General features: G+C 34.4%; 1 protein-coding gene across 1 annotated transcript in view; it reads left to right on the plus strand.

The window, feature by feature from the left end:
* Positions 1-8,521: 8,521 nt before the first annotated feature.
* LOC133533765 (elongation of very long chain fatty acids protein 7-like) overlaps positions 8,522-23,939 on the plus strand; it is a 42,827-nt gene continuing 27,409 nt past the window's right edge. The window contains exon 1 of the mRNA XM_061872805.1: positions 8,522-8,684. The gene's annotated coding sequence lies outside the window, so the exon portion shown is untranslated. The remainder of the gene's footprint in view (positions 8,685-23,939) is intronic.

Raw genomic sequence — 23,939 nt, forward strand, 5'->3', positions numbered from 1 at the left:
ACAATCACATCTAAAAATAATATATCAATAAGGATAAAGTGCCAAAAATATGTACCTATACACTACTTTAATAATATATGGGCAATAAGGTCGTGTATACATATTTTTGGCACTTCGACCGTATCTATATTTTCAGACGTGACTGCGTCTAAAAATATCCATATGGACAAAGTGCCAAAAAATATGCATACACTACCTTAATATAAGGGCAATAAGGTCGTGTATACATGTTTTTGGCACTTTGTTCGTATCCGACGTGTGTACCTCATAAGCAACTAAGTATTTGATTTTGTATGACAATTATACTGTCCGATGCGAGGCGCGAACTATGGAGTGAGAAACTAAGAATGACTCACCTTAAATGGCTACGTGGAAGCCATTTAGAGAGGGTCAAGTAAACGAGGGTTTTGAGTTTTAGCGGGAGCCGTGGCAAATATGTAAATAACCTAACCAAACCGCACTATTTTAAAAGTTGTCTGCTATAAATTGCACCCTGTAAAAATAATAGTACCCAAGCTTCATCAAACAGGCTAATTCGAACGTACACAGAATGATGTCATTAAGTTATCCCGCATTTCGCTCGTATTTGCACACACAAAGTACAAAGTGAATATAATATTTACTTTGTAATAGAGCCAGTTGCACTAACTACAAATAGCCAACTGATCGACGTCACTCAGTTGAACTATGAAAATTCCCATACAATAAAATTAAGTGAACGCTTCAACAGTGACATATTTTGGTGCAACCGAACCTAATTGTGGTCTTACATCCCTTCATAATACGGGCACTTAAATCGCAAACGAACTTTATAATTCGGAGATAGACAATGTGAACCATTTCCCGAAGAATCTTTTTCCTCCGCCCTTCCTTATTTGTTAAGTAAGTGAAAAAAATATCCGAGGCATGGGGGATTTTCCTACATTAATTACACTTACCGGCAACGGATATGTTAACGGATCTCTATCTACAAAAATTGCCAGGAGAAGTATTCAACACGTCTCGGAAAAACTTGTACGCCAATTCGTACGTCTTTTTTTTGTTCGATTATCAATGAGCGCAAATTATGAGTAAAAAGTTGATTATGCTTTATGTTGGATATAAGATTATTTAAAAACTTTATAATGAACTGTGATGGGGAAAATCCTTCTGCAACTTTTTTGACGAAGTATTTGTATAACTCCGATATTACAATTTCCATAAAATGTTAAGTTACAAGATATACTTATGAAATACAGATAAAATATTTATATTTTGGAGATTCATCTCCAAGTAAAAAATGTAAGCAGTTTCGGCACTTACATCATGTTTCGGCCCAAGGTTCGAGCAAAATTGAAATTTCGGTTTCAGTCGGACACTATCTGAAACATAACTCTTTCTTAATTGTATGCACGAAAAGGGTAAAACTGTTGATAAGTACTCATCAAAAACTGTACCCAGTTTACACAATAAATATTAGTGATTCCTGATTTTCTTTTTACCATAGTCACAACACAGGGTAACAATACAAATGGAGTGGTATGTCAAATATCCAAAGGCAAAGATGTTTTAACATGTTGCAAATTGTGTATAAAATTTAAAATTGTAGTCTCCTCAAACACTGGCTCATTACGTTATTGGGGTGGCGACTGGGCGATGGCCGTAACAAGGACCATCTTGAAATAGTACTTATATTGGGAGTTTTGGGTGTCTATATAGATCGATATGTTTACTAGTAAGCAGTAAATAGGCTAAATAGTGATATAGATGAACTGTTTTTTTAAATAGAAAACCGACTCCGAAATTTATAAAATAACCATTTGTCATTTTTATACGCGCTACCAATTGATACCTCTATATACTCACAGAAGATAGGACTTTTTTGGGAATTTGGGATTCCTGTTTTGGATTATTCTTGGTGCCAAAGTTATGGTTAAGTATGTTTTTTTGGATTTGTAATCATTAGTATATTGTGAATGGTGTTTGTTTTATTTCTTTGAATCATTGGTAGCTTTAAATAGTTGATGACATTATCTATCTCGTGTAAGAGGTGTTTAGGCACTGTGAATGTCATCATGTAGTTAGGACACAGCACAGCGGATGTCATTCGAGATCTAGAGCAGAGCATAACTGGGGAAGTACCTCCACCTTATAGAAAACCGCAGCCAAATAACACTAGACTCTACTCATAGTGTTCTATTCCTGCCGGTGAGTAAGGTTGCCAGACCTTAACGAGGGTGCGGAGTTTTAAGTTCAGACATAGGTATAAGTTTTTGTGGCAAAAAGGAGTGCTTGAGAAAATGAAACATCGACAAATAATAACATCGATAAGTCAGCCATAGATTTATAATTAAAAGATGTAAAAGTACTGGCTGTAGTTTACCGGGAAATCAATACTTTCATAACATTTCTCATACATGCTCGCCGTTTTAGGGTGCTCTTGACCTGGCCTTTCTTCAGGATTTTCCCGATTTGATCAGAGAAAGTCCGGCGTGGTCTTTTACCCCTTCCAGCTCCCTCTTCTACTTCTTCCGTATACACTCTCTTTGTTAGCCTCCTTTCACTCATTCATTCCACAAATAAATTAAAAAATAAATAGTTACTTCAATAAAATGAAAGATAACAGCATTAAAAACGCAGAGGACATTAACCTTTGGTATGCCTTGGTACTCAGTGCATCCCTAAATTCAACTTGTGTCTAAATATTAAGTTCACGTTTTACACGTTTACGTTTTAAGAGTCAAAATTTTACATCAGCACACAAAATGTTAAAATAGCTACAACTTACTAATTTTTATATATATTCGTAGGCCAGAAAATTTATAATACCTACGCGGGTTCGATAATGACATGTTATAGAACCGGTATGTGTTTGATACTTCCTACGTTCCGACGGCAATATATCAAAACCTTCATTCATTTTTCTAACGGTACCGTACATGGCTGTAATTATGTCACGTTAAATGGAAACGTTTAGACTGAGTACCGAAATATTTGCTTAATCAAGTAGGTAAATTAAATATCAAAACAAAAAACTCGACTGCTTCATTAAAGGAGGATATATAATATAGGAAATGGTCTTTTCATTAGCTTTCATTTGATACGCATATTGCTATGGTAAAAAAATAACCCCTTTGTTAATGCGGGCGCCATTTTCAATTTTATAATTCAACGACACCTCATATGTCTAAAACCGTCAAGCCGTTTGGGCTGTAGGGTGTGTCAAAGAAATGGACATACATACATACGCTTGATAAACATTACCCTCCTGACGCAGTCGGGTAAAAAAGGTGGACATATTTTATTTGAAAAGGAGGTTTTCTCGAGGTTTTACCGTATGGGGTACTTCAAAAAGGAGTTTACAGGTTTTCAAAGGGTCGGCAACGCGCATGTAACTCCTCTGGAGTTGCAGGCGTCCATAGGCTATGGTGACTGCTTACCTGCTGCTTGCTTTGGTGATCAGGCGGGTCGTATGATTGATTGCCACCGAGGTGGTATAAAAAAATAATAATTATGTAATAAGACTAATACATAACGGGGACATTCGCGGTGAACCAGTTCAGAAAACTTTTGCCCCGATCCTTACGACCGAGCTAAACTCCGCCTCCCATAGAGATAACCAATTACGATGCATTTAGAATTCTTTATCTAAATAATGAAAAGGGTAAAAGCAGGTAATAAGACAAACAATAGGTAGCAAGGACAGTTTATTGGTTGTTGTTTAGGCTAAACTTCGCCTTCCCATAAAGATAACCAATTAGGATGCATTTAGGATTCCTTATCTTAGTTTACAAATGCCGCCCGTCACAAAAACAATGGACGACAATAAACTTTACCTGAGCTAACCCTTTTTTTTCGACACCCACTTTTTAGGGTTCCGTAGCCAAATGGCAAAAAACGGAACCCTTATAGATTCGTCATGTCCGTCTGTCTGTCCGATTCTGTCACAGCCACTTTTTTCCGAAACTATAAGAGCTGTACTGTTCAAACTTAGTAAGTGGATGTATTCTATGAACCGCATTAAGATTTTCACACAAAAATAGAAAAAAAACAATAAATTTTGGGGGTTCCCCATACTTAGAACTGAAACTCAAAAAATCTTTTTTCATCAAACCCATACGTGTGGGGTATCTATGGATAGGTCTTCAAAAATAATATTGAGGTTTCTAATATAATTTTTTTCTAAAATGAATAGTTTGCGCGAGAGACACTTCCAAAGTGGTAAAATGTGTGTCCCCCCCCCCCCGTAACTTCTAAAATAACAGAATGAAAAATCTAAAAAAAATATATGATATACATTTCCATGTAAACTTCCACCGAAAATTGGTTTGAACGAGATCTAGTAAGTAGTTTTTTTTTAATACGTCATGAAATTATAAAAAAAAAATTTTTTTCAACATACCCATACATGTGGGGTATCTATGGATAGGTCTTCAAAAATGATATTAAGGTTTCTAATATCATTTTTTTCTAAAATGAATAGTTTGCGCGAGACACTTCCAAAGTGGTAAAATGTGTGTCCCCCCCCCGTAACTTCTAAAATAACAGAATGAAAAATCTAAAAAAAATATATGATATACATTGCCATGTAAACTTCCACCAAAAATTGGTTTGAACGAGATCTAGTAAGTAGTTTTTTTTTAATACGTCATGAAATTAAAAAAAAAAATTTTTTTTCATCATACCCATACGTGTGGGGTATCTATGGAGAGGTCTTCAAAAATGATATTAAGGTTTCTAATATCATTTTTTTCTAAACTGAATAGTTTGCGCGAGAGAACCTGCCAAAGTGAAAAAAAGTGTGTCTCCCCCCCTGTAACTTCTAAAATAACAGAATGAAAAATCTAAAAAAAATATATGATATACATTACCATGCAAACTTCCACTGAAAATTGGTTTGAACGAGATCTAGTGAGTAGTTTTTTTTTAATACGCCATAAAATTTAAAAAAATTTTTTTTTCATCAAACATATACGTGTGGGGTATCTATGGATAGGTCTTCAAAAATGATATTTAGGTTCCTAATATCATTTTTTTCTAAACTGAATAGTTTGCGCGAGAGACACTTCCAAAGTGGTAAAATGTGTGTCCAAAGTGGTAAAATGTTGAACAAGATCTAATAAGATTTTTTTTTAATACGTCTTAAATTGTACGGAACCCTTCATGCGCGAGTCCGACTCGCACTTGGCCGCTTTTTTAAGTGCCATACTATTGGTGGTCACTTTTGTGTTATCGCCTCACCGCCTGTAAGACGTTTAAAAGATTTTTGCCCTTAAGGGGTTCACATATTACATTTAGGTATCGCTTACAATATTAGAGGCTAACCGCATACAAATATTTTATCAGCTAGTAGTAAACGCACATAATAATTATACCTATGTTTATATTTAGGACCGAAAATTATACAAACTTGGTTTATAATGAATGTTTGTTGAATTGTCTTCGTATCTATTAATTATCGTTTTATAAAATATGATTATAAGTTTTTTTTTGGAGTTAGGTACGTTATGTACTCGTATATATTAAAACTGTATCGGAACCGGGTTTTCCAATATGGAGTTTGCTGGATACGAATATTCGACCGAAAATGTTTCGGTTCACCTGCATCATTCTACTAAACCATTTTAAAAGCCTTTAATTACGACAACGGGAAAACTCAATCTGACGGAAGAGAGTATTTGACAAGTTCTGGAGGAGCTTACATATTAAATACAGTGTTGTAACAAGACAAACATAATAAATAATTACATGTTTTACAAGGGGGCAAAGTTAACCGCTCGCTTGATACCCGAGCAAGCGAAAGATTCCAAAAATAAACCACGAGGGTGGCGAGTAGTTCGAGAAATGGAATATTGGGCATTGTGAGGGTTTCAAGACACGAGGGTTAAACAAACTTTGCCTCCGAGTGAAACACATTCTTTTTCACCATACCAACATGAAGAAAATACGAAATATGAAATACCAAAAAAAATCAAACCAAATCAAACCCAAATGAATGTAAAAAAAAATATCATTCAAAACGATCATTTCAAAGTCAATTCTACCAGCTAATATAAGGAAACAACTCAACATGTGCATCTGATCACTTTGCCCCACATGTGGATAAAATGCAACCTTCTTATTCGTTCCTGAATAATCAAGAAACCCTTTACCAGTTGGTGTGGTGAAAAAATATTTGCCGAATATTCGGCACTTTAACCGAACAATTCGAACATTGCAAAACTTGCCCAAATACCGAATAATTACTGTACCGTACCATACAAACTTAGTACTGGGTGTATTATATCTATGCAAAAAATGTGTTCTTATAGACCAGCTTTAGTACATAAATCTCACCGCACGAGTCAAATCGCGCCCGTGGCATTCTAACACCGACCCGTTTTTCATTAGAACAACTGTGCAAAAGAGACGAAAGGCGCTATCTCGGGAGTATTGTGATTTGACAATCATGCTGACCTTACTAAATATGACTTATTCAGTGCGGTCATTACTCTCATAACTTTTCGGTAAGGAAAACATTGCAAGAAAACTTGTATAGGTACATACCCAAGCAAAGAAATTCAATTGCGACAATTATTGGTGTTTGTGTAAAAATTGAAATACTAATACGAAATTTTGCAGCCGTTAAACACCTATCCATCTTAAGAGGAAAGCGGACGGCCGCTTCTCCATACAAACGTAGTCCACATTTTCCTCTTTGGATATTGACGTTATAGAAAATATGTTGACATAATTTGATGTATATCAACCACAGCTACGACTTTTTTTTCGATTTTTTGATTATTGTAATAATTAGAAGCGAAAAACAGATTTTATACAAATTTTAAATGCTCCTAACTCTCATAATAACTAAAAATTCAAAAAATCAATCATAGGGCATAGCTGTGGTTAATATACAACTATTTGTATCAAAATATTTTCCATAATGTTAATATCCAGAGAGGAAAATGAGGACTACGTTTGTATGATAAGGCGATTTCGAGCGGGTCCTCAACTTTCGTCATAAGGTCTCTTCCTAATCATCTTCGTGTAGTTTCCTAAAAGTGATGTAAAGTGGGCATCAGCGGCAGCTCTACCCTACATGGAATACCTTATAGCCTTCTCCGCATACACAATACCTATCTGAAAACGTTTAGAAGAAACAAAAGTTATGTTTAAATTTTCAATTCCCCATACTTAGATACTTTCTGTTGGCACATCGATATGCGAGGCACTCCCGCTTGAACTCTACTTGGAGGTAAGTGAATTATACAGATTTGCAAACATACATATTACTAATTTATTTTTATCTCACTGCAGGCAAACTAAGTGTCACAGATATTATAGGTTACTTTTGTAGACATTTATCATTGGCATTGCGGCTTTGTACTTTTTGCAGAACGTCCTGTCCGGTCCTTCTCAAAAGTACTAGATTAGTTTGTTTATCGAACGTAGACGAATAACTCTATTGCGTTAGGAGGAAAGGGGGCGGCCGCTTTTCCATACAAACGGTTTCTCTATTTTCCTCTCTGTATATTGGCATTATGGATATTTTTGTATAATTGTATGTGTATCAATATCATCGCTACGTCCCTTCGTTTGACTTTTATCGGTTTTTGATTATTTTAAGAATTAGGTGCGAAAACCCATTTCCATAAAAAATTATAAATGATCCTAACGCTTATAATAATTAAAAAAAATCAAACAGTGGATGCAGCTGTACATCCAACTGCATCCTAAAAATTTTCAATGATGTTAATATCCATAGAGGAAAATGAGAACTTCCTTTGTAGGGAAAGGTGTTTTCGTGCCGGTAGTCCACTTTTGTCTTAATTACACTCTCACTATTTAAAATCTTATCACAAGAAAAAAAATTTGCACTGTAGTTATGCCTTCAGATTGTATTTTGAAGTGGGTATCCCTTCTATCTGATACTTAGTCTGCTACCCAAAGCGCTGACCTGCCCGCTGTTTTTAGAACCCATTTCATGCTTTTCAGTCTATAGCTACCTAAATAAATTAGATAATTTAATTTTAGTACCGCAGTTGGGTTTTTAATTTCATTAAATTATTTTAATGAAATTAAAAACTTATTCAAAACTATGAATAATATCTTCATAGGTACGTTTTTTCGGCAAGTGGAAACTTCGTATATTTGATGCAATTTAATATGGAATTATAGAATAGCGTTTACTATAAAGTATATAAAGTTCTCACAATTATACTTCTTACATTGATAGTGTCAAATCAAAGGCACAAAAACAAATAAAAACTTTTGAAAAGAAAAATAAATGTCACTTGTATAGTCTAACATTTGATTACCTTATCCGTGTAAATGATTGTATCTTCACACTTTTGGAAAGCGGTATTTACTGTTGCTTCTAATAGGAGATAGCGACAAGCATCGGAGTCGTACTCTGGACAGCGTCGCACCCGTGCCGGTTATCGGATTACAGGCGGCTATCCGCGATTAAACACGTTTCTTTATGGGAGTTTGATGCTGCGAAGTCCTTATCTCGGAGTGACGTCAGGGGCAGGCATATATACGGCGGCGTGCCGCGCGCGCGCTCATTATTAGTCCACAATAGACCCGCGCATTCGCCCGCGCCGCCAGTTCGCACGACAGATCTAGATCGCTGCGGACGGTGCTATATCCATAAAATATTATTGAATTATTGCACCAGTGCCCTGAGTGAACATTTCTGTGCTGGAGCATTAATAAAGCTGGTAAGATTTGGATTATACTTATTGATTATGAAAACATAGAACATTATATAGGTACTTATTACTGTTACAGCATATTTAGAGTAATCTAGTTTTATTAGTGTTCATTGTCCTTATTTCTTTAATGGATCTTTCAATTAAATAATGTTAATATACTTCTAACAACTCTGCGACTAAAACTTAGTCTAGCAGTGTTTAATCTAGTAGCACTTAAGTAGTTAACAAAGAATATACATACTTTGGTACAAGTAATCTACCATAAACTGGAGATACAGCCCTTATTTTTTAAAGTGACAGATATTTTTATAATGTTTGTTACTTTCGTTTTTTTTATTTGAACATTTCTACATGAACTAAAGAAAAAGACAAACGAAATGAAAAAAATATACTCAGATTCTATTATTTTATACTTAATAAATAGCGTAATTGGCGTTCATAACTCGGTCAGAATGGTTCTAAAGATTTTTATGAAACTTACAATATAGGTATTTACGAAGACATAAAATCAATCAATTTAGGATTCGTCCTTGCGAAAATTCTTGCCTCGACTTTTCTCGGTCACCTAGATATTGTTTACTAATAATGAACTTGAGATGAGGAAAATAGTCTTCAAATGGACAGCATTGATAATAATTGCTTTACCTAGATTGCTCAACATTTATCTAGTAAATAATGACTGGCTCTGAGAACCGTATCGACAGTGGAGTCTTGTGCTTAAATTGTTCTTAGAACTTGCTTACAGGTGACGGACAAGTTCTTTGTGTCGCGGAAAGTAGTGTTTATGCAGAATATGTCTAGAAGCGGACAATACCATAGCAAATCCTAAGTATAGATTTCTATGTGAAAGTCCAAATCGTATTGTATGATTGTCTTGGACCACATATGTCGTGCACTCTTCGTTCGACACGGTGCTGTTTATATCATATCTTTTGTCTTTTAGCTTCACTATATATCGTTATCGTCTGACAATATACATGCGCTTGAAGTTCGATCGCTTTTGTATCGGTAGACATATGTCCACTTATATATATTTCATCAGTCTTCCTTCATTACCTGTTCCAAGTTAAAAAAAGTAATAAAAAGTAAATATCACAAAGCTAAGTATTTTTAGGGCAGACAGTTTAGGGGCTTCGTATCTTCATAGATTCATCCTGTCTATGATTCACATCACAATAAACCAAAACAATGCGTTCACGAAAATAGAATCATGTGAAAATAGTCCACTCCGGAACCAACGTTTACCGCCCATTGACTTTTTATTACTTCATGATACTTCATCTTCAATGTTAATCAAATTTAAAGCTGCATATCAAATTATACTCAAGACCGAGAATTTAATTTCAATTAAAAAAACCGTCGTTCTAATAGTTATCAGCTCGTAGGTACAGTTAATTATAATTACTCAACGGAGATAGATTTTTCCCGTTTTTGGATAACATTTGCCATGGTTCGTTGATTAATTGGGCATATACTTCATGGCTAATAATTTTGCTATTAAAATCATGGCTCGTCTTGAACCGGCTACACGTGACGTCCGAAATGACTGACGCCGGCTCGAGCTTACCCTTGAACTTTACTTGAATCAACATAAAGTTTTCACTAATGCTTTCAAGGTCACATTTTTACAACTTTTAAAAATTTATTTATTTTGCAGTTATCTTGATTTTATTACTGAATGTATTTCTAGCTTAAATTTGTCTAATTTCGAATAGGTTTGTATACTAAATTTAACATAGCCATGATACTTCGTAGCGCCTTGGCATAGATGTAAAGAATCATTTATATAATTTGGCTAAGTATCTAAACAAAATGGGTCTCATGCATGGACCGGGGCCTCGATTTACCTTTACTTGGACTCGCGGCTCACAGAGATCGTACGTACTTAATAGCTGAATGCTTGTATGATTGTATGAACTACTTGCCCTTCACCTGTATATGTTATAAGTTCAATCAATTTTGCTAGTAGGTTTAGCATTCGTCTCTGATTTCTTATGAAATCGTCAAATGTTTCTTTAGTCTCCAATTTACGATTAAACATTTTTGTGTTGTCTCGATGAACTATGAATATAATTGTTTTATGTATATCTAAGATAGTGTTCTCATACAATTATCAAATTAAATAATGCTTTGTTTAGTCCACAAGGAAGGACACTAAGTCTCATAGGCATAGAGATGGGTACGGGCGAGTAAATACTGAGTATTACCTCAGTATTTACTCAAAGCACCCGATAAATACCCGTCTTAATTTACTCATTTAGGTGAGTAATAACGATTGCTAATAATATATTAAAAAGTGAGATTACAGAACTAAATTGTTTTTTTATTGAAGAGTGTTAACGTATAATAACAATATTTATAAATATAATAAAAAGTATATATATAGGGCCCTCAATTGAAAAAAAAGGGTTAATCATCAGTGAGAGGCAATTTGTGATAGTGCGTAGTTAGAGTCAGACCAAGGTAAGTTGGCAACGATTTTGATAGCCCAACCTGTGCAAGTGTTAAGTAAACGTCATAATTTCATAGAAGTTTGACGTTTAAAATAACACTTGCACTATCTGGGCTGTCAAAATCGCTGCCAACTTATCTTTGTCTGACTCCAACAATTTTGTTTTTAATAAAGAAGGTTGTATTTAGTAAAAAAATATGGGACTTAAATTCTATCGATGTTCTAGATATTTAATGATAACTCAACAATGCAATGGTACATCCGATCATGTTCAGAGTATTTTTAGTTCTCTATTCTACGGCTAATCTCCCGATATTTTTTCATATTATTTTGAACTTTGGTTTGAAAGATAAAGGAGGGATAAGCATTATTTCGGCCTTTAGAAATGGGTCTTTTCCAAAAGTATTTAATTTATCCAAAAAAGTTCTTAGAAACATTCAAGTTAATTAAAAAAATCAATTTATTAATGTGTAACATGTTGGTAGTTTCAAATTTTTTATTTTGGGACAATTAGTTACATGGAGTGCCCCCCTTAAAAATATATTTCTTGCAATTTTGAGTACTAATCCAGTAGTAGCTTACAAAATACACCTAAATTTCAAATTTAGATGTCCCTTTCAGTACTCTAAATTGTTTATACCCATCAATCATAATATCGAGTAAATTCTGCTAAATTGAGTAAATACTGGGTATTTACTCTGTATTTACTCGTGAGCATTTACTCACTACCCATCCCTACATGGGCACGACTGTTTGTTGCCATCTATAGCTTAAATTTTATATTTGCGTAGTTATTTATCTTACTCTTGGCGATTTTTATAATTGTTTTAGTAAAACAAACGAGTATTCTAAACATGTTGTGCTTCTCAAGATGGAAAATAATAAATCTATGAGTTACCGAGTACCGAAAAAAATACACGAAGATAACCGTTATATGTTGATATTACAACTTATAGCTTAAGTTACGGCTAACCAAATACAAACCAAATTGTAAATACCAACCGTGTAAATTTGTGGTTATAATATAAACCACAGTGCCAGCTTGAAGTCGTACATGACTTAGCAGTTGTATGCAATAACTAAACATTACACCCAAAATATTTACAATAAATAACGGCCAAGAGCATATCGGGCATGCTCAGTGTAGGGTATAGTAGCCGCTATTACAAACGAAGTGTAAAGACGGACCATGCTATTTCTACATGGAATTTCTTATGAATGTTTTTGTGTAAATATGACGCATGTAATGATCACTCCCAAGTAGCATTCGGGGTTCTATATGAGATGTCTAGTCGTTCACATGTACTCCACAAGCTGTGTAAGTCAGCTGTATAAGAGCTGTATAGCTTGCTATAATGCTCTTATAGAACCAGTTTGGGCACAAATTAGACAGCCTTAAGTTCACTATGGCTGTACATTAGCAGTATAATAGCATTATAATAGCAGTTTAAGTAGTAACATCGGACTTAAGGCTGACTAATGGCACTATATGGGACGCAGTGTGAACCATACAACGTACATGAGTGTAATAAAGAGTAACAAGTGGCTAAATACACAGCTATCACAGTTATAAAATCCGACAAAAGTACTCCAGTGCTACCTAAAATTCACGTGGGTCCATTATATTTCTTTATTTTATTTATTCCTCATTAAGTTTGGTTTTTTGTGTGCCATCAGAAACACCGGCGGATATCCTTTAGATAAATTTTATGATAACACGCGGTAAAGTACCTGTTTTAAATTCTTAATAATGTTAAATGCTATGGGAATGCAAGTTTATCGTGAAATGTATACATATTTACAGCTAAAATATTCACGCGCCTCTGTAAAAACGCGATATTCATTTTAAAATATTTAAAACTGGCTGAGAGGAAATCAACAATTTTCAGTTTTTGACATTATATTGGCATTATAATTATACTACGGTAATTAATTATAGCATGAAACCAAAACTCAATCGCTCTATCTGCGTATTTTGTGATAAATTTGCATGATAATTTTGGAGATTTATTTGGTAAATATTTTAGGTTACGCAGAACAAAATGGTGGAAATGAAATACGGTTATGTGAACTGATATAACTCCAATTTAATGCGGTGAGCGTATAATAGGTTCACATGTGTTCTGTTAGAATGCTGTTACCTATATAAAGTCCCACATTTGTACCACTACAGAGCCAATGTCTATAAATTTATTCTAATGTGAACTAATGTACAGCTTTAAGATGTAGTTTAGGTCAAATGTGTATCATCGTATAATTCTTTCAATATACTGAAATTTTAGAGATCCTTTCTTCTTCCACCGGTTCTCGCTCTTATTTTCCAAGGTTTGTTATTCATTTTCAGAAATTTTTGCACGCGACGTAATATAAACACACAGCTTGTGGGATAAGTGTAATAGAATATCACATTCACATTCATTTTCAGCTTACAGCAAATTAGAGTAGTACTTGTGGACAAATAAACTGCTATTGATGTTAATGGACAACACATATAATCCTTTTAACAGCCTACAGTGCACATGCGAACCATTTAAACACTTCTGTACATCTAGTAAAAAAAGGTTATTTTAATGATCACAAACAAGTCCTACTACAGCTACTAGCTGTATAACAGTCTCAAACAAGTAAACATAACAGCTTTTGGCTTTATAAATGACCATGTGTGTTCTATTAAAATGCTAGCTCTACAACATCGTACAAGTAGGCTGTTAAACAGCGGTTGCCGTATCTCTACCCTCCTATAATGCTCTTAGTCAGACGGCTGACTAAAGGATAGTTGTTAGAGTATTATAACACCAACAGTCGTATAAAAGTATAACTCTACCCTCCTATAAGTCCCTTAGACAGGTATAGGTGTTATTAATCGCAATAATGCAGCTTATACATCACGAGTGAACTGTAATAATGCTTCAAGTACACCTGGGAACTAAATGTGTACTCTTAAATGGAGTAAAATGCTACTTGGGCTGGGTCAAAATTCTTTTCGTTGTCTTGTTTTTTGCCCCCAAAAAATGTAACATAGTGGAGCTGTTTGTATGAGAAAAAATTTGTTTTTAATTTTTCTCATGTAAAATATAATCTACAGCTAGAACGACATACAGTAGCACTCAAAATTATTTTATTTATTTGATAGAAGACATAGATACAAGCGCAAGCAATTACACTTACCATTTCTTTCTGTTAAAGTCGTAGAGTTAGCTTAGGTGGACTTTACGTATTAATAAGCACGTTAATCCCCCGTAACTCGAGAACAAATGGGCATGAGGACGTAATTAATATTACATGATGCAGCCGTGAACTTTTCACTTATTCTGTGAGGGAGATATTAGCGGAAGCACCTTTTAGAACTTTTAATTAGACCTTTTAGAACTTTTAATTAGTTGGGTTTAGAGATTTATTTTGGTAGGTAGGTATGTAATAAAAATCTTACAAGGGATTTTAACCTACTTTAAATCTTCTAATATCCTTATCGATTTACAATTTTTCATTTAGATTATACAATATTTGGAGCTGACACTTTGGGATTAGTCGACAATAAATAAATGTGTTTTTCAAAATGTAATTCCGGACTAAAGCTTATTTAGTAATCTAGAAAGAATCATAACTTTAAAAAAATGAGAAACAGTAATATACTTTAGAGAAGTTATAAGTAATATCTACATCTACACAAAATGGGTTCCGTTCCGACTTAGGGAAAAAACCACACACACTGAAATAGCAGCCAGCTAAATAACAATCATAACTATGTATTATACCTGCAGCACGCGCGTCACAGATAATTGATCATTTTATTGCAAGATGTCATTATCAATGGAAATTGTCGATTTACGCATAACGGAAACATGGGGCAAATAATCCCAAGACGAGCGGAGGCCTTATGTAAGTAATTGTGATTGTACTGAACTTTGCCTGTCGAGTAGTAGATCGAAGCACTGCGGAACGGAGAGCTAGGCTTGAGCATAATGCCGTCTCAGTTATCTGAGAGGACTAGTCTGGTGACTTTGAACTTCTCCAAGAGCTTGAGCAGCGAGGAATGTGCCGCCGACGGCGGAGCGGTCTCGTGGCGCAAGCCACGCCGCCGCGGTTTAGTGTTGCAATTGAACACCCGCCACTGTCACTTTGCTGGCACACTCTCCATGGACTTTGATTGCAATTACTGATTCCTATTTAAACATTTTGTTTTTAATTTCGATTAGCTTACTCTAAGAAGTTTAAAGACAAAAGGAATTTCGAAATTGAAACGGAGAACTAAAGCTTTTTATTAAATAGGTGCTAATTTATTTGGTTCAAAACTCATATAAGTGTTACACCAATTAACACTAGATTATGAAACCCATATAAAATGAGGCGAGCCAAAAACGTCTGACGTCAAAACAATAATTGGTTTAACAAGAACTGACCACACATAGGCCACATAGTTTTTTGAATTACCTAATGTATCATTCAATATTTGTGTACTTACTACTTAAGTGTAAATTATATCTAACCACACTAATGCAGCCTCTCAGAGCGCTGGTGGACTAGCGGTAAGAGCGTGCCACTTTCAATCCGGAGGTCACGGGTTCAAATCCCGGCTCGTACCCATTAGTTTTTCGGAACTTATGTACAAAATATCATTTGATATTTACCAGTCGCTTTTCGGGAAAACATCGTGAGGAAACCGGACTAATCCCAATAAGGATTAGTTTATCCTTTTGGGTTGGAAGGTCAGATGGCAGTCGATTTCGTAAAAACTAGTGCCTACGCCAATTATGAGGATTAGATGCCATACGGACCCCAGGCTCCCATGAGCCGTGGCAAAATGTCGGGACAACGCGAGGAAGAAGAAGACTAATGCAGCCTCTCGTAAAATTATACATATGAATTCAGTGAAACACCATGTTAAAATTATTATATATGAAACTCCGCGATTACTCGTATAAGTAGATTCGCCAAATGAGGCGCCAGTAATCTAATTAGATTGTTAGTTGGCATTCTTTTAAATTCTTCTTAAATAAAAGCGAAATTAGTCTTAATATATTTGTGGTGACGGCGCCATTTTCTATTAATCTGCAATTAAACTAGTTGTTCATAATTAAATGACATGTTACATAACTGGACCATTTACATCAATTACTGTCATTTAATTGAAGTCATCCTTTGTGTTCGTATCGGGGATTACTCAAGAGTAAGTCTAACGTTCGTTGACTGCGCGTAACGCAAATCTCGGAAACATAACAAAGAGGTATGTTACACATTAAAGGCGTTTTGTATTCATAACAACACTCGATGAAAAATTATACCGTACCTATATAAGTACAAATATATTTACTGATGTAAATGTAAATAGATCTAGGTGTGTGGTATAGGCATATGTAAATAAAACGATTGGTTGGCCTAAAATAGTTACAGAAATATTATTAAAACCTCATTTAACTCTCAATTTCAATAAGTAGGTAACAAAAGTAAATTAAAATCGGCCTTTTTTTAGTAACCGTAAATTGTGTTTAGTACCTTTAATATGCTATGTGCGCTCAATACTTAGATATATTAGTGATGTTTGGATTTGCTTATACATAGAAAAAAATAGAAGCCCTATTATTATATAATGTACACCGAGTAATATTCCAAGGGCAACATCTTGACCGACACTGCGTAAAACCGGACCAACGTAATAAAAAAATAATGTTTTGCTGTTTGTTTTTTCTATATTACAAAATGCGGATAAAATGAAGAATACGGTTATATAGGTAACGTACAGCTTTGTGTAAAATACTCTGTTGAAGAATGAAGTTATAAAACATGATATCCTTAAGAATCGAACGATAGAATCTTGGTAATGATATCACCGTAAATTTTATTCTAATTAATGTTCAGTCATTGCTAATGGTTTTGCTACAAAGAGGCTTTCCTTATTAGCAATGGTTGTTTCATTGACACTCTATAAGTAGGTACTTAATGTTGCTCAATCTTGCCGTGACGACGAGATATTATAATTATAGCGACAAAGGCTGATCTTATTCAACATCAACAGGAAGCACTTGTTGGTTACTAATAATGGCAGTTTTTTTATAAACGGAAAGAATTTGAATTTGTTTACTCCACCGTTGTTTATGTTATTTATAATACGACAGTCATTAATATGTGCTATTTGGAACTTTCCATTAAAGACTAAAGCGGCACAAAAACCAATTCGTTTATCACTTCAGATGGCATACGTCATTGTTGAAAAGACAACTTTTAGCAAATTAATTATTTTTCATATTTAATTGACTTCATCGATCGATTTCCGGCTTCTTGCCACACTAAGGGTTAAGCAATTACACACTGTGTACACTTAAAAAATGGTAACTTTTTATATCCTTCCCGCTCACAATACGAAATGGAAGTATAATTCTGTATGATACGAATAATGCAATGTGTCATATAACAGGGTAGTGTGGACAGGGCCACACTCAGGGCCGACCAAGGCGTCAACGACGTCGTGTGTATGCGGCGCCCGCGCGCCGCCCGTCAATGCGCAATAAACGATCCATAGGCCAATTCGAACATACACTAAACACAAACCGATATTTGAATGATATTGGAATTATATCAATTATCTGTCATTCGCGCGAGCGTCTCGCTCGCACTAATACAAGTCAAAGCGCAAAATTTCTCTCCATTTGCTATATGCACGATGCTTTGCGGGTTGCTACCGAAAAATTACAGTTTTTATTTGTATAATTTATTTTGATGTTTAATCAAAAGTAAATGCCATAAAAAATCACACATAAACTAGGTCTATATTTGCAAGGGCAGACTCCAACCAAAACCTTGAAATATTATAAACACGGTGCCCGTGAGCATTGCGACAGATTTTAACAGTACATTCCTTATCATATTTAAAGACTAAAATGTCCCGTAAACTTTTTTGTAAGGCGCCTAATTTCAGAGTTAAAGCCACTTACAAAAAAGTGGCTGTGACATAATCGGACAGACAGACGGACATGACGAATCTATAAGGGTTCCGTTTTTTGCCATTTGGCTATGGAACCCTAAAACATATTTTTATTGTTACTTAGTGCAAAACACCTTTTTGATGGCGATGTTGCCACTATGGGACTTAATTCAAATATCCTTGTTAATAGATGTCAAAATGTGACAAGAAACACTGAAAAAAAAATAGGTTTTACAAAAGAAAATTTTACAAATAGCGTTTATATTTTTGTCTACAAAAAATCGAAAAAAATGAACAAAAAAATTTTTTTTGTGACATTGACCGAAACTCATATCACATTATTTCCTTCTTTTGGCCTCAAAACTGCGTAGTTAAAGTCTGTCGGGTTTCGCGTGGGCACCTTGTATTAAAGTTGTCTTGATTGAATTAGTCACGAAATCGTGCCTAATTTTCATTTAATTTCTTGTTAATTGCTACTATGCATATAGACAATATAATTTTGGTATAAAGTTTGACTTGCAAAATTTTAAATGAAAGTGTAGTTTTAGAGTTATGAGGTATACCGTTAAAGCCCGCGCGATCGCCAAACCTATTCGCAAGTTTCGAGCGGCGCGTTTTCAGTCCCCTCTAAATCTAAATCAAGTTGAGATTATTATAATTCGAATATACCTCTAATACACTAGGCTCAGGAGGTAATTACCGAATGAAAATTTGTCACATTTTCATTACATTTGAATGGAATTATAGTGTGCACTCTTTCGTTAATGCAAAAATAAATGTGTGCAAACGCGACACACAGATACCTAAGAGTAAAAATATCGAATTAGATGAAGATACAACGCTGGCCCCATTTAATAGTACTGCATGTTTTTACAAAATAGGCACTTAAATTGGTCCTGCGCACCGCATAGTTGGTTAGTACGGTAACCAACACAATGGCTTAATTACTTATATGACATCTTAACTTGATTTACATTTTTATTGGGACTTCTATTACTAACACTTTGAGATAGGTAATGCAGGATTCAAATGATAATCTGTTACCTTATTTTCTTCATGTGCTTAACCCGCACTTATCTGATTCAATATAAATCTAATTTAAATTCAATCTGGGACATTCTTCTCGAATGTTTATTTACGTATCAGAATTACGATTATAACCTCTACAGAAATAAGTAGATGTTTTTGCACACCTTGTCCTAACTATTGAATATTATTACAGGATGGAGATACATTTTAGGATGTTGAGATCTTTGCGGTTATACACAATACAATGTATTTTTTATCACTTGAAACATAAAATTAAACAATAAGATTGGTACAGAAAATATAGTTTTATCCCTAATAAGCGTTTCCTTCCAAACAACAAGTGGTTGAAACAATACCAGATAATAAGCTAAATTGAGCACTAAATTGAAAAAAATCAATAAATATATTTAATATAAAATTATCATATTGTTTAAAAATATGGATTAAAAAAATATCACAAATAAATATATTTTTCACGTCAGCAGCTGGAACAAGGGTAATTTGCTGCTTAAAAACAGTGAGCAAAATCGCATTTTACTCACTGAGTGAGACAAAATAACATTCAAGTGACCTTCATATTCGAATGTCATTTCAACGTGCGGGGCCTAATACAAGTTCGAAGTATTTGGATTCTATTCTCTTTGTCTCTTTCACGTCATTAGCAAAAAGAAAGAGACAAAAAGTGCATACGTAATTCAACGATATATTGACGGTTTATAATAGACCCCCGAAATAAGTCAGACCGCATCGTTCCAAAACACCCTACGAGTCTTCATTCGTAATAATTAATTAATGAAATAAAAGTTTAAAATTTAATAAAAATACCCATATTTTACGTATTTTATTATACAATCAAAACAATATACTTATACAAATTTACGCAATTGTTACGCAGTAAATAATTCTACTTAACGATTTTTAACGATCTCTACTATAGTTGACAAATAGTAGTATCCGCAGTACGGACCGTATCTTACAAAGTTTTTTTTAACAAAAAAAAGTTGACGATTGAACTGTCAATTGATGTTCGTTAATTCATTATTTTCGTATCATTTTATTGAAATTTCTTTCGTTTTGTTTTATTGCGGTAATTAAAGTTAATTGTTAGAATACCTTCAGAAAACACTCACTACTTCAGAATGAGTGAAATAGTGATGAAGACGGATTACATTTTTTCAGGTTGTATTTTTTGATGGCTGACTGACGTGAAAATTTTTGTGTACTACACGAGATCAAAGTTATTTACATCTCGTGCGCTTATGAGTCCCTTACTGCGCTCAAGATTCTAAATTAGATTCACTCGCTACGCTCGTGAATCTATTATAGAATCTTTCGCTTGCACGGGACTCAAAACAAGCACTCGAAGAAATATCAAAATTTGCTCTCTTGTTGTACAAATAACTATATTAACCTATTGATATATAGTATGGTAGTCTTGACGACTAGTCTGGCCTAGTCGGTAGTAACCCTGGAATTGAAGCCGATGGCTCTGGGTTCGAATCCCGATACGGGCATTTATTTGTGTGATGAGCATAGATCTGATGTTTATTCCTGGGTCATGGATGTTTTTTTATTTATTCGGGATGCTTACTGCCTAAAATACATAAGTTAATAAACTTATCTACTAGATGCAAATTACAAGCTTCCACTTTATGTATTACTTTCAATCCGGAGGTCGCGGATTCAAACCCCGGCTTGTACCAATGAGTTTTTCGGAACTTATGTAAGAAATATCATTTGATATTTACCAGTCGCTTTACGGTGAAGGAAAACAGCGTGAGGAAACTGGACTAATTCCACTAAGGCCTAGTTTACCCACTGGGTTGGAAGGTCAGATGGTAGTTGCTTTCGCAGAAACTAGAGACTACACCAATTCTATGGATTAGTTGCCAAGCGGACCCCAGGCTCTCATGAGCCATGGCTAAATTGCCGGGACAACGCGAGGAGAGTAAAAATATAGTAAAGTTTGTGCTGTACCGAAAGAGATACAAAATTGCTTTCATAAATTACTTAATAAAAAAACTCGCCTCACAAGGATATCTACCGAGTGGGCAGTACTCGTAATGTAGTAAAGCAGTCACGGTCAAAGTCGCACAAATATTATGATCCATTTAGTTCCTTCCTCTTCCTTTTATTTACTCAGTCTGAAGGTAAATTTAATCGTAGATTTATGCAAATAAAGAAATAAAAGGTAAAGAGATGTGTAGGAGCAAAAACGGAAAGAGAAAGGTGTTGTTTTGTATAACCCTCAAACAGTCTAAGCGAATAATAGTGAATGCAAATATTTTGTATAATAATTAATTGACCTGCAATGACGTAAATGTTATAGAATATTTAAATAATGAAATAAATATACTTATTATGATTCCGTTGACGAAATCGTGTGTTTATTTATAAGCTTGTAGGATTTTTCCAAATATATTTGTTACATTGAATCTATTTACGGAATATTTTACATTGACTATTTACTACGTTATACAAAAGCATTATTAATATGCATTCGTTATCTCGCAATAAAAATAGTTAACTATGGATCTATAATGTAACGCGGCGAAGTCCCTCTTCTTGATACGGCTAGAGATGTGAAAAATAGTTTATAAAAAGTATTTAAATACAAATACTTCTTTGATATACTATTTCAAATGCAAAATAGTTTTTGAATTTGTATTTAAAATACTAAATACAAAATACTTTTCTCATAAATACAAATACTTTGCGATAAACGGTACTCTGAATAGTGAACACCTACTTAGTTTGAATAAAACAGTATTGCTCGGAATTTACGCGTTGGAAAGGCTCTCTTTATTCTTTGAAAACAGACTCTAGAGTGCCAATTTCGAGTTGTTTTCTCATGTTCATTGGGAGAATGTATTTTTAAGTAATTGTTTTTAAACGGTAAATTTTCAAAAGCATTAATTTAGTTTCTTAATGTTTTACAGCTAGTATATGCCTCTCGTTGGTGTGGTGAAAACGTCTCGAATGTTTGTTCACCTCTTGTGCCTTGAAACTCTCGCAACGCTCAAGATTCGGCGTTACCAATAGGCAATAAGGCAAGGCTAAACAGACTCAACAGTTATATTTTAAAATAATGAGAGAGTTGCAAGGATTCTAAGTATTCAGGAGATATTGTAATTGTAGCCTACAAACCTACTATAAAGTATTTTGTATTAAAAAAATAGAAATAAAGTCCCAAAAACCATTTCTAATAAAATACAAAATAGTTTTCTTCAAAAGGTATTTAAATACATACAAAGGTATTTTGCATTTTGTATTTGCATTTTAAAAACAAGTAAGTATTACAAATAAGTCACATCTCTGGATACGATGTATAAGTATGTATACATATTTATTTAATCGTATGGCGATATAGTCACATAGGCAAAATTATGCATATACCGTATTATTTTATTTATAAGGCAACATCCAAGTTTTGCAACCATTGTACAGCATCGGGCGTCAATAAGTCTAATAGATCATCTGGGTTACCCGAGTATGCGCGGAGTTGGCACCGCTGGATGATGTGCTCCATGGTCTGGTCATCGATGCCGCAGTCGCATAGCGCGGAGTCTCTCCAACCCCACTTCACATGTATACATAAAGGTGCATGGAAGGGGGGCTATATTTTTAATGTGTAGCTGACAATCAAAGGGGACTCTAGTAATTAGTACATAGAACAAGACCACAAAGTCACTGAAGTAGGTATTATATTGCAGTAAAGCTATCTGAAAGCTCCTAAAACAATATTTACATACAAATTAAATGTACAAACATCAGGTCAGGTCAGTTATAGAAAAAAAAAATCCTTATAGTTAAAATTATACACGATGCCCGTGAGGGCCGTGAGCATTGCAAGAGATTTTAACAGTATATTCCTGATCTTATTTAAAGACCAAAATATCTTATAAACTTTTTTGGAATTCGCCTACTTTTAGGTTTAAAGCCACATACAAAAAAACATCTTTTTATTATTACTTAGTGCAAAAACGCCTTTTTGGTGATGATGTTGCCACTATAGGATAAACATAAAAAAAATTACTTACTTTGCAATAAAATAGGTTTTACAAAAAAAGTTCAAATTCTTTTGAGTTATTTTACAAATAGCGTTTACATTTTATGTAGGTACACATATATATACAAAAAAAAAACGAAAAAAATAAAATAAGCAAAAAATTTTTTTCATATAACATTGTTTCCTTTCTTTAGCCTCAAAAAAACATGGTTAAAATCTCTCGGGTTCCTCGTGGGCACCTTGTATGTATATTAATATAAAGTGAAAACGCGTTACTACTATTTAAAACTATTTTACCGCATCGCCTTTTACCAAATCGCTTCAGTTTTTAGGGTTCCGTAGCCAAATGGCAAAAACGGAACCCTTATAGATTCGTCATGTCCGTCTGTCTGTCCGATTATGTCACAGCCACTTTTTATATGTACTTATAGGTCTACTAAGGAAGGAGCTTTTGAAATGTAGCCTGTAAGCGGGTGAAAATGGTATTGCATGTTTTGAAGTCTTCTATTACGCGAGCTTAGTCGCTCACAATGTTTACGAATGTTAGGTATGTTTAATTTTTGAGAAAATAGTTTTTTTTTCATACATTGATTACATGGCTGCCATTAGATACTGTAACCCTGTGGTTATGTTTAAACTCTCGATGTGTTTTAAGCAAGTGCCTTAAGTGCCTATCGATGCCGCGATGGTTAAATGTACTTATCGGTATTTTTCCGTAAAACAAGAACAGCGGGCGCTGTTTACTTGTCGGGGCGGTCGGGCTCGAGAAGGTTCCTCGGTAAGCTCCCATTGATCACACTTTTATTTACCTTCCCTTCTTAAAAAATAACTAAGAGAAATAAAATCTTGCAA

The sequence above is a fragment of the Cydia pomonella genome, unplaced genomic scaffold (genome assembly GCF_033807575.1).
Source record: "Cydia pomonella isolate Wapato2018A unplaced genomic scaffold, ilCydPomo1 PGA_scaffold_202, whole genome shotgun sequence".
In the NCBI taxonomy this organism is placed as follows: Eukaryota; Metazoa; Arthropoda; class Insecta; order Lepidoptera; family Tortricidae; genus Cydia; species Cydia pomonella.